Below are 17,272 nucleotides of genomic sequence, written 5' to 3' on the forward strand. Positions count from 1 at the left end.
ATCTAACTGATTTTTGATTTACAAAAGGTTTCCCTTTTTCATAGTCCATCAAATCACGATTAAACTTATTGATCTTTCTTTTGGTAAGTTGTTTTTCCAATAATGAGAGGTCCTTAGCCAAGTCTGATACTTGTTGTGGATATACCACGTCCGATTTGAATTTTTCTACCTCCCCACACAAATTTTCAATCTCAGCAAGTTGGCTCTGAATAGTCCTGTCATAATACCTTAGTAAACAATCAACAAATTGCATAGATGAGGAATGTTGGGCCTCCGCCCATTCTTTTGAAAGCACACTATCTATATTGGCCACAATCGGTTGTATGCGAACCCTTAGTCCCCTGGGGGTAATATCCTTAACCTTGTAGGCTTTAAAGAGTTTCAAATGCCATACGTTTGTACGTAATGCTTTCATTTGTCTATTAAGCTTAGAAAACATATTGTTGCACTGTGATGGTACATCCAATATTGAGTTTGTAGAGTTAGGTCCTGAAATATTACTTAAACCAAACACCTCCAAATTATCTTGATCGGCCGAAAGGCCCTTTAATAGCTCCCCAATATCCATGTTTCAAATATAAAATGTCCCATATATTGTAATATACGGATCCCAAATGTCAGAGTGGCCTTGAAAACACCCAACCCGTCTTAATTCACATAAATACTATTGTCCATATTAGGTGTACCATATTAAAAAACATGTTCAGATAAACTGAACTTTATTACTTTCTTACCATAAGTGGCCCAATATATAAGAGAAAAACTCTTCAAAAAACCTAGACCTTCATCTTAATAGGCAATAAAATGACACAAATAATCAAATAATCATAACCGGAAATAATTCCAGAAAATGTGTGTCCATTTAGATGAATAATCAAACCCTGAAAAATATTGCCCTTCAATAGGCCGACATACGTCTCTGCCAAAACTCCATCATATATTCATATATTGCCACCGTAAGATATAATATACACCACTTACATGGACTCCTCAGAATTCTACAAATTATAAATTCTACCTGTTGTAACCATTCATCCATCTCAAATAATATTGGCTGTCCTCATGGCCACTCAAAAGCACATTATCACTAAGGCCCCATCCTTTCATGCCAATCAGACCCAAAGCCCACTGGGTCTTCTATTAATTCCTAACAAAGGTATATATTTGTTTATTATTTGAGGCCATTACGCCATATATACAATATTTGTAAGGCACTTTAATAAACCATCACAATGCCTCAACTGTTTATAAGAAAAACCCTCTAACCCACAAGGTCCAAATAAACACTAAACTTCTCATAATTATAATCGGATGTAAGATTGAATACACCCGTTCATGATTAAATATCAAAAAACCATTAGGGTTATTTGAAATACATTCCAAGAAGAACACAGTTAACCATGAACATTTGAAAGATACTTGACACTTTGCCCTAGAAAACAAACAAAACATCCCCATCCGTATGCACTGAACACCACTATTATATCCCATGCCTCATAATTAGAAATACAAAATATCCCATTATTTGTTCCCTATTGCTGTATTTGTTGTTATTAATGCACATTGCACATAAACAGACAGTTATGTTCCACTACAACACATAACAGACATTTAAGCACCACTAATATATGACATCCATGTACCCCCACCGTTATATGGGCTTAAAAAAATTATGTATCAATCAAAAGACAACAAAATGAATAAACAAAAAAATATATAACAAATTAAACAAAACAAAATGTCCAAAATTTGTCCATATTCCGTTTCCAATTATAAAATTGGCTCAGCAAAGCGTCCAAAAAGTCCTTATAGGAGATGACATCAGCAGGCCATGTGGGAGACAAGACATTGGGAGGCCTGCATAGGGTAATAGTTCATAGGTTCATAGCAGGCTATTAGCCTAATGGCACTAGGATGTTTAGAAGCCTAGCTGTGTAAAATCACAAGTACCCTTATTGAGCATAGTTAGATGGTAATTGTTAGCAAAGCAATTTTGTGAGCAGCATAAACTGGCCATGTCCATAAAGGACATAGGGGTCACTCCAGAGGTGACTTTTATTATTATTATTTATTAACATCTTTCCACGAGGATTTAGCCATGAGTAAGAACTATTTATACGTGCACCCCAAACAGACACCACACTGGCAAACAACAGGCAAAATGATGCTCTTGCGTAAGAGTGAACCAAAAAGCTACCCTAAAAATTATAGACCAATAACTTGCCTTCTGACAACGTATAAATTATACACAGGAATTGACGCTGACCGAGTTTATAGTCATTTATAAGAAAACTCAATTATGGCAGAAGAGCAAAATGGCAATAAAAGAAAGTCATATGGAACAAAGGATCATTTGTTGTTAAAGTTATGGTGGAGAACTGTAAAAAGGGAAAGAATCCAAGTATGGCATGGATTGACTACAAAAAAGCATTTGATAGTATCCCACATTCATGGATAAAAGAGTGCTTAAAATGAATAAGATGCACCCTAACTGATTGACTACATTACAGTAACCATGAAACAATGGCAGACCACTTTGCAGTTAAGCCATGATAAAGGACATATTATTATCCCAGGGATACAAATTCAAAGGGGGATAATCCATTAAGCTGTTTACTTAACAGTTTAGGCTGTGGCTACAATTTGGCTCCAAGAAAACAACAAAGTCTAATGACTTCTCATCTTCTCTTTGTCAATGATTTAAAACTGTATAGCTCATCAGATGAGGCCCTGAAAGCACATCTGCAGGTTGTCAAAACTTTTTCAGATGATATTAAAATGTCATTTGGTCTTGATAAATGTGTAAAAACAACCTTTAAAAAAAGAAAACTGCAGCACCAGAAAAACCTCAGTTTGGGACAATAATGTGATATAAAAAAACTTGAGCAAGAGGGAGTGTATAAATACTTGGGAATTGATGAAGGATCAGCAATAAAACATGAACAAATGTGAAAAAAACTCAGTAAGGAATACTTTAGAAGATTTAAATTAATCCTGAGAACAGCACTGACATCTTGAAACAAGATCCAAGCTATATATCAATTTGCTCTACCTGTCCTAATGTACAGTTTTGGATTGATTGACTGGCCCCAAAACGTGTTGGAAAGATTAGATATTAAACAGGAAGGATGCTCCATGCTCACCAAATGATTTATAAAAATCAGTGTATACCAAGAGCACATATACCCCATTCTGAAGGAGGGATGGGCCTCCTTGAAATTGATTACAAGATCAAAATGTAGTGAAAGTTTTGAAACATTTGGAGAATAAATCTAAGATAACTTCTCTGCTTAATTTAGCAGAAGCATATCGACGTCAAACAGGAATGGAAATCAAACCAGAAGTAAATAAAAAACAGGCAGCAACTGAATGTGCCAAAAACAAAAGAAAGAATATTAGGTGAACGACCATAGGAGGAGGCAAGAAATGTGGAAAAAACTTTAATATAGTTGCAAGTATAGAAAACTTCTGGAAGAGCCTCATGTTGATCAAGAACAAACACAGGAATGGTTAAGGAGAGATGAATTCAAACCAAGAAATAAATGATTAGAATTGGCAGCCCAAGATAGTGAGCTACATGTACTCTGGTTTACGAAATCCATTGAACATGTGGGAGAAACAGACAAATGTACTTTTTGTAAAACCAAATTGGAAACAGTCACACACCTTGTTGCTGATTGCGACACATTAATGGCAGAAGGACTGTATACTGAAAGACATAATGTGGTGAGACTCTTGAACTGTGGATTGTGCAAACATTATGGTATTGAAGTGGCTGAAAAACACTGGAAACATGAGCCACAAGGCATCATAGAAAATTATGAAGTTTATATCACATAGGATCACCCATTACCAACAGTTCAAAAGACAGATGCTAGAAAACTGGATATAGTGATCCAAGAAAGGAAGACAAAAGTAGCATTGATCATTGAAATCACCACACCCAGTGACTATAGTGTCTTGTGTACAGAGAGACATAAAGTAACAAAATACCAGGATCTGCAGACAGAAATGAGAGCAATGTGGAAGAAAGACACACAGACAGTTCCAATAGTAGTAGGAGCAATGGGTCTTATAAAAAAGAATTTACAATCATATTTAGATATGTTATCAATCCATGTAACTCTATAGAAACTGCAGACGGAATCATTACTGGCACTTTGTGGATGCTGCAAAGAGCACTACTGGCTGACATCAAAAATTGAAACAGTACTAATTTCATGAACTTTAATTGTACTTTGACTTAGGAATGGGGTCCATTCCCATCATGGTATTAGAAACCCAGAAGACTTGTAGAAATTAAAAAGTGACTTTATGTTCACCCAAACAGTACTCAAGGTTGCACTTAAACAGGGTCATTGCACTGTTTCACATGCAGTGGGAGCCTATTACAGAGGAGTGTAAATCGCTGGATGATATATCTGTCTCCCCAGCATGTTCTGTTTATGCCACAGGCTAGTTTGAGAACCCTGGGGCAAGTTATTCTTGTTCCATTTGATTTGCAGATTTACAACATTTCCAGTAGGCCATGGTCTAAATCTTCTCTGTAGGCCAGTTATAGGTGACCTTTCAGCAGCCTGCATGATACTGAGTACAGTGACAGGTCTTTCAGTCTTTCCATGTATATCATGTTTGGAGGCCCTGGATTCTCCCAGGCATAAACCTGTGTTTTCTCCAATTGCTGCAGGTGTCTGTTGAGGTATAGGCATAAGGCAGCATTGCACTCAATTAGTGGTCTGATAAGGGTAAAGTACAGCAGCAGTATGACCACCCTGGTCTTGGATGTGATGTCCATATGTATGAGGTGCACAATGCAGAATGTGTGTGTCACCACTGTGGACACAGTACTAAAAGTGTAGATTGATATTGATTTTTGTTCCAAAGTCTCTCAACACTGTGCTTGAGCTTAGAGGAGTGCCATGTATATCATAATTAGCAGAGTACATCATTGCCAAATGGGATAGTGAGGCATTGTATGCTTTAAGCTTCAGTCTGTGAGGCTGGCACCAGTTATTTGTGTGTGTATCATCCCCTTCTGTCATATGTTACCATCATTTGGGGACTCTGTGTGAGTGTGTCCAGTTAACAGTCATCTGCAGTCTTGATAAACCACAGGCCATCTACAGTTGCCTGTACTTCAGGGAAGTAGTTTGCAAATAGTTGAGGGTCCAGCAGAGATCCCTGTGGTATTCTAATGGTAAGTGGCTAGTGGCAGTGGTGCAGTGCCCAACTTTGAGAGTGTGTGTTATATTGGTGAGCCAGTTGGCTATTCATCTAGTACTGTATGGCATAATTCCTACATGGGGGATCTTCACTATGAGAAGTGAATGGGGGATAGTGTCAAAGGCCTTGGATAAATCCACATAAGTGGCATGTCCTGTTATCCTTCATCTAGGTCTTCGGGGTCAGTATCAAAGAAGCCCACAAGGTTCAATAAGCAAGATTTACCCCTGGCAAAAAGAAAATGGGTCAGGTCAAGTATGTTGAAGGTCAGCCATGTCCCTGTGGATAAGCTCCATGCTGATTCCTTCCCTAACCTTGCAGAGGTTTTAGGCATATGGGTCAATAGTTGTAGTTCTGCAAGTTACTAGACTGATGTACATTGCATATCACACAACATTCGACATACATTTTGTAGTGTAGATGATATATGTATGTGTGGAAAAAGTACTGAGACTCTGGGGTTGCAGTGCTTGGGGAGGTGGCAACACATGGATGTAATGTACATATGTGACATACTTTTATATAGGGCCTAAGTTTGTAATGCTTCCACATGTCATTTCATGTCTTAAATAGGAAATGGACAGTAACAGCAATAATACAGAATAATATCTATATTGCCATCACATGGCAAACAATGGGTTTGCAAGATAGTTGGCAAAGTGTATTCACATGTGAAAGACACATGTTTGCATGTAGCTAAGCAGTGAGTAAACACAAGCCACATTGTTAAAGTCTGACAGTTAGTACTGAGTCTATGAAGCACACCTGCTGTTTAAATGACTCCATGGCAGCATGTGATAATACATTGATACATTCCTTTTGGGGCCAGATGGTACTGGGTTCAAATCCAGGTGTATTTAATACTTTTAAATACTTCACATTACAGCATGATAATGCAATGACATAAATTCTTTATAGTACATGTGTAGCTGTGTGTGGTGTTAACCAGCATTGCACAGAGGTAACCTCAGCAAACTTTTGTGCCCATTGGTGTGAGATGTGCAACTCCACACAAACATGGAGTGCAAAAATGAAGAGTTCCAATCCTTCGCCAGCATCTTCTTTGTGTTGTGTGTGATTCTATATTTTGACCAGATTAAAGTGGTGAAATGGGGAGCAAGCAGGGGGAAGAACATAGGGAAAGCAGGACAGAAATGTGCAGGAGGGAGGTAGGAAAGAACGATAGCTATCCATTTATTTACCAGTGTAAACTGAACATATGTGCAAAATATTAATTGAATTTGGACTGTCACCTCCAGAGAGAAGGGTGGCCACAACACAATCATGCTGTATAGCCAAATGGATCAAATCAAGTGTGTCAAAAAGATGTGTGCGAAATGGAGAGCTATGTATGCAAAGAAATTTTTGTGGGACAGGTGCCCATTTAATTTTTATTTCAGAGAGAGTGAAATATTGGGGAAGAGATGTAGGTATGTCTGGGTCAGGTAAGTTGGGTAGGTGAGGAAGCAATTGCAGACAGACAAGACAAGACAAGCAAGACAAGACACGGGGACAAGAATGGACACAAAAAATTGAGGGACATTATGATTGGGGTAAGGGTGGGGACATTCCAACCCCATGGTCATCAAGCTGGGAGACAGTGAGAATCAAGTCCTCACTCAATGGACTGTCATCACTGTCACCTCACTCAGCTGGTGGATGGAGTGCTTGATGTTTCCTCCTCCTAGTACAATGCAAAATGAGGGAGAGAAGCATCTCTAACTGGTGTAGGCATGCACCAATAGTGCGGTGCACCACTCTATTCACCATCATTGGCAACTCACTGCAGGTGATGATGCCATTGCTCCTGGTGGGTGCCTCTGGACCACCATCTGGGGCAGGACTACCTGAGGGTGCAGGTAGTGAAGGAGTAGCAGAGGCAGTGCTGCCAGGTTGACTGCCAGATGTGCTGGGGGGTCTATATTACAAAATCGAATGTTTAGGTGATTGAACACCTAAACATCAAACTTGTAATATTGAAAGTAAAAAATGACAAATGGCTGATTTAAAACAGGGAAAGATTTCCCTTGGCCGTTTGCCGGATTTTGCAGTTTTGTCAGCTGTAGAGCAATCTCGGAGTTGGTATATCTAGTTAGGGGTGTGTGGGGGTACATCCCCCCATGTCAGGGGTGCGGGGGCATAGCCCCACACTTAGTTTGGGTGTGAAGTTATTTTTTTAATTTTCATGGCTAACAGATGTCTTTTCCTGCACAGTTCGACGTTTTTAGGTTCGATATTACAAGTTTGATGTTTAGGTGTTTGATCGTCTAATTGATCTTGTAATATTGTCCCATGTTGGGAATCGGTGTTACAGCTGGTGGAGCAGGGGTAGGCTGATTCAGTGGGGCTGGCCTGCCTTGCTTTGCTATGAAGCATTTAGTGATGTGCTAAACATGGGTGACATGGACACATTTTGCTGACACATAATAACAAAATCAAAAGGAAAAGAAAAAATAAATTAAATAAAATAGAAATAACAAAAAAAATACAAATTAAATAAAGAATGTAAAATAAAATAAATTAATAACAAAAATAAAAGAATAGTTTGAAAAATAAAATAAAATAAAAATACAGAAAATAAAAAAGACAGATAAGGGTTGGGATGAGGGAAAAATAGATAAGATTAGTACCTTCATATGTGACATACAATGCATTAGTACAATTATACACCTCTAGTTTATCTTAACTTTTACATTTACGTCTACCACCTCCTAACAGATGCACAGTATAGCACAGACTGCAGCAAGTAATCCTTGGAATGTGTATATATTGTACATATGCATGTTCCAATTATACAGATAGTTTACAGCAGGGTATTTCTGCCACCAGTATACAGGTTTTAATTTAACGTAGATATTATTGAAGAAATAACAGTGCTGTATATTTGTGAAGTGTGGTATTTGAACCCACAATCTCTGACTAAAGCCTAATATTGGACTCTTACAACTTGTTTGTGTTACAGACTAATGCATGCATACTTGGTTTTACAATTAAGATATGAATGCTCAATCTGATACAACTGTATAAAATACCAAAGAAGGTATTTTTAACTTTTAATGCTACAATAACACTACTCTTCTGCTGAATACATACCATGTGCTTCCCTCAGTCTCACCAATGTAGCTCTGGGGCCTCAGACATTGCACTCCTGATCACTGGAAACTGGGATAAAACAGAACAGAAGACAATTATGCATACCAGTTTTGCCTATATTCAGTTTTCTAAGTCTTAGCAATACTTTCTTGATTTGATACTTGCACAGATGTGGGATGCCCTTAGTCCTAAATTCCTAAATCCAACAGTTGAATGTATCCCTCTTCCTCCTCTGTAGGTCACAGAAATTATGCCTACATTGTTCTCCAGTGTGCGGGATCCCTGTGGCACTGGATACAGCCTGGGCTAAACTATCCCAAGCCTCAGACCTGTACTGCAAGCCAGAATAGTTCCCATGCAGAAGCCTGTGGCTGTGGTGCTTTAATAGGAGTCCAGTGAATATCCTGGACTCATGGACATCCCACCTCTGTGCCCTAAACCTGGCACCTTCCCCACTAACATCTGGTATGTCTATCTACAAGTGAATCTAGAGCAATATAGACTGATACATTCCTGCCAGTTCCAGTTATCACTTTTACTGGAGAGCGCTCAACCTTCCTATGCATTTGTGCAATGGTACGCAGAGAGCTGCAGTGCCAAGAAGTGAGGAATGAGAAATTGATTTTTACATTGTAAGATTCAAACTTAGGCATAAGGGACAAAAAATGTACTTCCACAGCATTGATTTTCCATCTTTGCCACAGAAGAAGTTTTGCTCAGACATAGCCAGGCCTCATACATAAATGCAGGTAACAGTATGTGTTGTTACACATGTATGTGTGTGATCTGACAGGAATTTTGGATATAGAGGCAGTTGTGTATGTGTCTTAGCAAATGTGAAGGCTATGTAAGTCCAGATAGCAGAATTATGCTTACAGAAATGTAGTAAACAGTATACCCTTAGCCATACATCTGATAATATATCTGATAATACATAAATAAATGAATAAATAAAAAAACACAATCATAGTGTGTCATCACTCATGCATATAATTAATATTAGCACCACTATCAAAAGCGTTATAACTGACAGTGAATATAATGGTACCTGGAACAACAATACAAGTGTATGGAATATCTTGTATTAGAACTCAGGACCATGTGTATGGCAGTCTTACACTTACAATTGTTGCCATAAGACAGTTGAAGTAATACCTGCTCATGTTTCAGTTCATTGCTATAAACTGCAATGTCACAACAGAAAAAAAAAGATTGCACATCCTGTGCTATAACCCAGGGCCATCTGTACTTCAGCCCTACACTTACACCTGCTGCTACAGGAGTAATTGCTTGATATTCCCTAATTTATTAATAATTCATAAGACCACTTAGTGGGTTGTGTGGCACCCAACAGAATTAATTGAATGTATCCTGTTTCTATTATTGGCTGTCTGTATCACATCTGCTTCCTGGGTGGTCCAGTTGTCGACTTTACACAATGCCACACTTCACACAAATGAGATAAACACAACAAAACCTGCCATTCATTTCCTCCATTTCCATGATTGTGTGAAGGTCTGCATCATGCAAACATTGTCCCCCCCAAAAAATAAAAAAAAAAATAAAAAAAAACAAGACAGAAAAGGAAAAAAAAAAGGAACAAGTAGTTGAAATGAGAAAAACTCAGTCAATGACATACACACTAGAAAATGATGGTTCAGATGAGATATGTCTACATAGATCTGGATTTAGACTCTCACTCCAGTGAACATTCAGAACACAGGATGGGTGCCTTATCCCTCTTTGCCATGCAAACAACTTTGCAGCAAGGAACTGAAATCATTCTGCACACAACCAACTGCAACATTGTCTACAGTAATATGAAACCATACAACTGTTAATATATTTATTATTTCTGAATGTAGTGCATTTAGTGATCATACATCATGTTATGATTATTGCTTGAAAATATAAAGCTCTGTCTTACTTCACTGCGTTTGTTGGTAATTCTTCAGTTATCAGACCAGTAATCTGAGACATGCAGTTTGTAAGCCATTTTATGTCATTGGCCATAACATGTGTGCTGCTTACTTACATTTCAAATCTTACATCTAACACTTTGCAGTTCTAACCAGACACACCCACCGGATGTAGGGCAGCCTGCAGTGCTGTTGTATTTTCCTTCTCCCAACCAGTAGTCATTCACATTTGCAATCCATTAAAAGCAAACACTGAGAGAGTGTTGCACTATGTTTGCATCTCCTACATGGATCTAAGTATTTGGGATTCAGCAATTCTAATTAGTTCAAACCCCATTTGCATCTTCACTGTGCTAACAGTCCTGAATCTACACCATATAAAAAGGCAACCATGTAGCTAGGCAAACTGATGGCGAGGAGACTTGGTTATGTGGAGGGAACTCAACATATGGTATTTTGTCCGGAAATATCTGCACAGAAGATCACTAAACTTCAGACAGTATGCTTGCATTTTGTCAGCTACATATTGCATATGCTGGAATGTATTTAAGAAAAATTTAAGCAAAGGCTTTTACACTTTTATCTGTATGCATTAGTTAGAAGTGTACTGATGCCATGGGCATGTCTGTCAATCCATATCCATTTCACAGGCATACATGATTGTCATTTCTTGAAAATGGAATTATCTATGACAAATATGTACATATGTTTGAGGGACAGTTCCTTTGATAGCACTTTAGCATTCCAAAGATGGTTTGTTAGCAAAATGTGTCAATTGCCTGTTCTTTTATGGGAGGGTGGTAAGGCTGAGTTACTGTTTTGGCACAAACAAGGATATGTTGCTATTATTAATCTCCTTTTTATCATTCCTGTCTGTTGTTCATAGGTCACCTCTCTAGAATGTTTTATGTTTCTCCAGTGGGTAATACTGAGTGGCTACCTTTCCTATTTTATTTGGTAACAGTTATTTTGTAGTTATGTGAAATTTATACATATTATTCTTCTGCTGTCTTTTAGGGCACCTAAAAGTATGCCACCCAGGCATAGCAATCCTCAGAGACCCTCCTTCACTGATGCTGAGAATTGGGTTATAATGGATGTCTTTAGGAAACATGGTGCCTTCCTGCTTGAAAGGGGATGGGAAGATATGCCACACAGAATGTAAATTTGGTGCCAGATTATGGATGATGTGAATGCAGTGGGTGGCCACTACAGGTCATATGAGCAGGTGCACCACAGGACCACTGACATGATCACATCTGCATGGAAGAGAGCAGCTGCAGTTGACAACAAGCAGATGTTTACCAGGGGAGGGCCTGCTATGGAGCCACCAATAACACCAAATGAAGAGCATGGTCAATATCAGAGATCCAAACAGCTCCCAGTAAAGTGAAGTACAGCATGTCCTGGATGTCAGTGCAACAGCTTCAGGGACAGCCAGCACATCCCAGGAGGAGTTTTCAGGTAGGATTTGGTATCTTGACACTTGAATACTGTTGTATTGTAAAACAATTGAAATCAATATGTTGTTTCTATGTCACATGAATTCTTTTTTGGGGGGATTGAATGTTGCTACAGTTATTAGTTTAGATTGGAGTTGTCAGCCATGTTCTTATTGAAAGTATAGTTAATAGACATATAAAGGAGTAAAAGTATTACCCACTGTGTTACTGTTAATTGTGATTTTGTTGCCATTACCTTTTGCTTAACGTCTTCCATTAGCATCTGGATTGCATAGGAGAGTCTCACCTGAAGATGGTAATCAAAACATTTTTATGTCAGTACAAATGAGCAATTTAAAGAAATATTTTAGTGTGTGCTGTTGATATCAGGCCTGCTGTGTTTTTTTTTTTTGTACTGTCTGTTATCGTGGCATTACTGTTAGTTTGTTAGCATATATTGTACTAGATTAGTGTAAGTATTAATTTTTTCCTGTGTTTGTTGCTTTTTATCACAGGTGATCATAACAGTATAAGTGTGGATCCTCTGCCACCTGATGTCAGACTCTGATGATGATGGTGGCCAAACTGAGGCACAGTCAGGGGGTGCAGAGGGTGAATCTTGCACTGAAGTTGACATACAGCCATGCCCTGCAATTCCATTAGATACAGCCAGTAGGCCTATGCCTACCAATTCCATTGACCCCACTGACATTGGATAGGTGGAGGGCAAGGCCATTGATCAGAGAAGTGTGGTTACTGCAGCTTTATTGCCTGTTGAGCCTGACCATAGCCAAAGTGTGGGCAAGGTGCCATGCAGGAGGGTTGATAAGGGTGCTCAGAGGAGGCCCATATCCTCCACCTGGTCCAGGTGCTTCTTCCTGTGCCACTAAATGTATATTTAGGGCCATCATGGAGGCACAGGTACTTTTTCATAGGTGTTCCAGACAAATGCTCAGGGTTAAAAATGTGGCATAGGCTGACAGCATGACTGCCTCCACCGTGTTGCCAATTCAATTAATTCAATGAATGACACGTTGTAACAAGGGGTATCTGTCATGGAATGAGGGGTGTCTGTCATGGAATGAGCATAGCCTGTGATGGAGCTTCTGCTGGGAGGGGAGCGGCATCCTCCTAGGCATAGGTCAACCACATCATCTGCTGTTAGCCATCATGGCTATGCCTGATCACACTCCAATAATGGCAGTACTTCTACTGCTCAGTCAGGGAGTGTACTGTCCACACCCAGACAGGGCTGGCCATGGGGTCATGGTCCTGGGCATCCCCATGGAGGGAGTTTGTTCAGCAGACATCAGTCATCTTCAGGCAGCAGCAATGCATCTAACCATGGGAGTAGACATGCCTGTGCAACTCCTGGTAGAGACAGTTCTCATGGTTGGGGACAACAATGATGAACTGCCACATCTACCATGCATAGCTCACACCTGTCTGACATACCAAATTGTAGAGTCAGCACAGATCTTGGCTGTGTTCATGCAGACACTCACACACCAGTTTCACCTGGGGGACCCATGCAGACACACACACAACACTTACATGGTTCAGCCATACATCTTAAAACTCATTTTGTCTCAGCAGCTGTTTGTTGGTTTATCCAAATTTCTGCTTACTTCTCTTTCTTACTCATGTACACTCACCAAACCTTTGTGTCAGCTTAGGCCATCTGCCCCCTCCCCCCAACAACACCCTGTGCAAGTGATGATAACTTCGCCATCTCCCTCTTTTCTATCTTTTAGATTCAGGGATACATACATTTTGTGTCTGATGCTCAGGGTACATAGCTGACTTAGTGCCTAGTATATCTGCATTTGTGCTGCCGAACTGGTATTTTAACTCTTTGACTTATATTGTCCTTTGAACTTTATTGTGAATGATCTTGTGACGGTTGTGAACTCAGAAACTGCAATGTGTGTCATTACATTCTAACTACTATCTTTAATTATTTTTCAATACAAATGTATAGTGATAAACTGAGGGCATACAGTGATAATCAGTACTTTTGCGAGGTATAACTATGTGAATCTTTGATGCCTGAGGCCTACTACTTAAAATGGACACATATAAGTCACATAAGTCTCTGTTGTCACATGTTAACTCATTCCCTCCAATGGAGCTCAGGAAGTTTGCACTGTAAATTCCAATGGGTGGAGCCTGGGCCTTTTGACAGAATCAAATTATGTCCTCACATTTCAAGCAAATGTTCATATCTCTGGAACCATAGGGATTATGAAAGAAGTGTAAACGCCAAACTCTTCAGCATGAACTATTTTTAAAGTGGTAGTATTCTTTAGGTTCTAGGTCTTAAACCAAATTTTATAAGTTACAATAAACGCAGTAACTATTACATTTGCAATATTTTGTAAACAACTTACATTATCTCAGCAACCATTCAAGTTACACACATACTGTAAGCAGTATTTTATTCACCTAACTGAGAGCTTTTGCATGAGGTTAAGGAGTTTTGTCTCTGCTACTGGTTGTTTTAGGTTCATAGGTTTATAGGTTAGAACTAGGCTAACTGACCATGTGAGCCATTTCAAGCCTAGCCAATTATCCCATGTGAGAATCAAACGCTGCACCTTGTGTCTGTAAGGTAAACACCTTAACCATTATGCCATCCTCCCACGCCCTGGTTGTGTGTTACTGGTTGTTCAGATATTTAGAAAAATGTGACTATTATATATATATATATATAAATTAATATCATAAAAAACAACAGTTAATATCTATTTACCTTCACTAGACAGAAGTCAAGTATTAATGCAGTTGAGTTTGCCATTGTGTAAACTAAGATGAAATATTTTAAAACCTTGTACATAGCATGATTTTAGAATTATTGATGCAAATATGAACAAGCAAGTTAAGACCCTTTCTGTAACAATTCTCCTACCTTTTACTTGCTTACAGTACCAATTAGTGAAATACAAAGATATGTCACTCATTTAAATTATTACATAACACACTCCAAGTTCAAGACTTACCTTGTAAATGCAGCAGCTGACACAGTTTTAGTCCAGGCCTAACTCTGTCTGATACAAGCAGAACACATACAATACATAGGTAGGTAAAGGTTGTGTGAGTTGCCTGGCATCAGTGCTACTATATGTATGTGTGTAGGAGGAATGTTTTAGGCCCCTATGTGGTGAATGAGTGTGCTATATGTTGTTTGTTAGCCAATACAAGGGCAGACTGAGCATGCCTACATCTGCCTACACCCACGGCAGCTGGTGGTTTCCCCACTGACTCCTCATATACCTGTGGCTATGGTGACCTTAGAATTGGTGGTGGGATGTGTGCCCCTTCCCCTTGCTGATCCTGTGAAGCTGTTTTCTCAGGAAGATGTTGTGTAGCATGACACATACTGTGAATAGTTTTGCTCATGTACATGGACTGTACTGCAGAGGGATTTCCCAGATGTATCCAGGCACCAGTACTGTGACTTCAGCAGCCCAAACACATGCTCTGTGATATTTCTGAGTTTAATATGTGCCTCGTTATGGCATTCTTCAATGGGTGTGTGTGCATTTCTGATGGGTGCCATCGGCCACAGTTCCAATGCACAGCATGCACCCCCCAGTAAATGACCCTATGAGATATCCCCCCAGCAAACATCTGGTACCATTGGGAGGTGTGTCATATATGTGAGTCCTGGTAACTGCCAGGGTTACCAACACACATGTTCAAGATTATTCCCTTAGCATTACACAAAGCTTGGCAGTTGATAGAGTGATATCACTTTCTGTTTAAGTAGAGCCTACCCTGTTCCCCATGTGGTGCCTTAATTTCTACATGTGTTCAGTCTATGGCACCCAGTACTTCATGGTAGTGTGCTACAGGACAGAACTGCATATTTCTGGCCCTCTCCTCAGGGCTACAGGGAAAATATATGTGGTCACTGGCATGTTGGAGCAGAGCATTCAGGAGTTTATGGAAGATCCTGGATGCTGATGCCTGTGACACCCCCAGCATGTCCCATTTTGGTCTCTAAAATGTACTTGTAGCTAAGAGTCTAAGTGCTACACATGCCTTTGTCCCCACTGGGATGGGTTCCCCTTGGATGGCCCTGGCTCGGACTTGAGGAAGACAGAGGTCACATAATTTCTTTAGTGTGTCCCTCTCCAGCCTGTAGTGCTCTGCAATTTCCATGTCATATAGGTTATAAAAAGTAAATTGGGCCCTAAAACTCTTCTCATTCTTGGCCTAGGCCTATTGGCTGTAGTAGCAGCAGCAGCAGCAGCAGCACTGGCCTCAGCATGTAGCACATACAAATGAATTAAAGCAGCAGTAGCCTCTAACATTCCTTCTGTATAGATTCCTTTCTGTGGCTGAATTCTGAAAGGTTTTGGAATTCGCAGAAAATAAAACTGTACAGAATCTACATGATTGCTTTACAGCTTGTTGAATAGCTCCACCATGTTGAATTGGTTGATTAGCATGCAGTTCACCTGTTTATACTAATGTAATTAGCATGCCACAGTGTGTTCCTTGTTTGCGAGATGGTGCGCACCTCTATATGGTGATTACTGAATCTAAAACTCATTGCTACTGTGTAGAGTTTATTGAATCTCTCGATATACTAAATTGAAACGTGCAGTCTTGAGATAAGAGGAAAATTACTTACAATCCCTCACCTCCTCATTTTACAAGCTCATTGAAAATAATGACTGTTTTTCTGTACTGAGTGAAGAAAAACAGTGGAAGCACAAACACAGCTTTTTAGGCAAACATTTTAATAAAAATAAGCGCTTTCATGTCTTATAATAGAGGCTTCATCAGATTAAGAATAAAAACACACAGTGAAACCAAGTCTTAAATACTGCAACAAATTTCAAACTCTCCAAATTACAGAAAGAATAGTTTTAATATAAGCTCAATGTTTTTACTTAATTGTCTTAATTGAAGTCTTTTTGTGATTGCAGAGTTTGAAATGTTGCAGTATTTAAGACTTGGTTTCATTGTGTGTTTTTATTCTGAATCCAATGAAGCCTCTATGACAAGACGTGAAAGCGCTTATTTTTATTAAAATGTTTGCCTAACAAGCTGTGTTTGTGCTTCCACTGCTTTTTCTTCACTTTGTTCTTTGTTTTGCATGTGGACCATTTCATTCTCATGGACCATGTTTGTTTTGTATTTGTTTTTCAGTATTACTGAAGATTTGCAGAACATATTCAACAAATCCTGGTTTGATGAAGCACACCAATTAAACCCTTCTGTCCCAAAAAAGAACATAATCATTTTCCTTGAGCTGCTAGTGATTCATATTGATGTAAAATATCCCATGACACATATTGAAAAGTTTGGGGGAATTTCCCTAGTGTCCTGGCCAAAGTTCCCCTCTTCGGTACTTTGTTGACAGAGTTAGCCCTACTAGGTTAGTTGTATTTTTTTAGGGGAGACTCAAGGTGGACCTTGGGTCTCCCCTGAAAAATGAATACTAGCCAAGGCTCTTGCAACCCCTATAGTGCTTTTTTTAGGCAAGGCTCAAAAGACAAACCTACAGCCATAAATAGCACAAGTAACAAAAAAACTGAGGGTAGTGCTACTCAATACCAGAAGTCTGAACCTCAAAATGCATGC

This window comes from Protopterus annectens, chromosome 12.part0 (assembly GCF_019279795.1).
Source record: "Protopterus annectens isolate FY-2018-M chromosome 12.part0, PAN1.0, whole genome shotgun sequence".
NCBI lineage: Eukaryota > Metazoa > Chordata > Ceratodontiformes > Protopteridae > Protopterus > Protopterus annectens.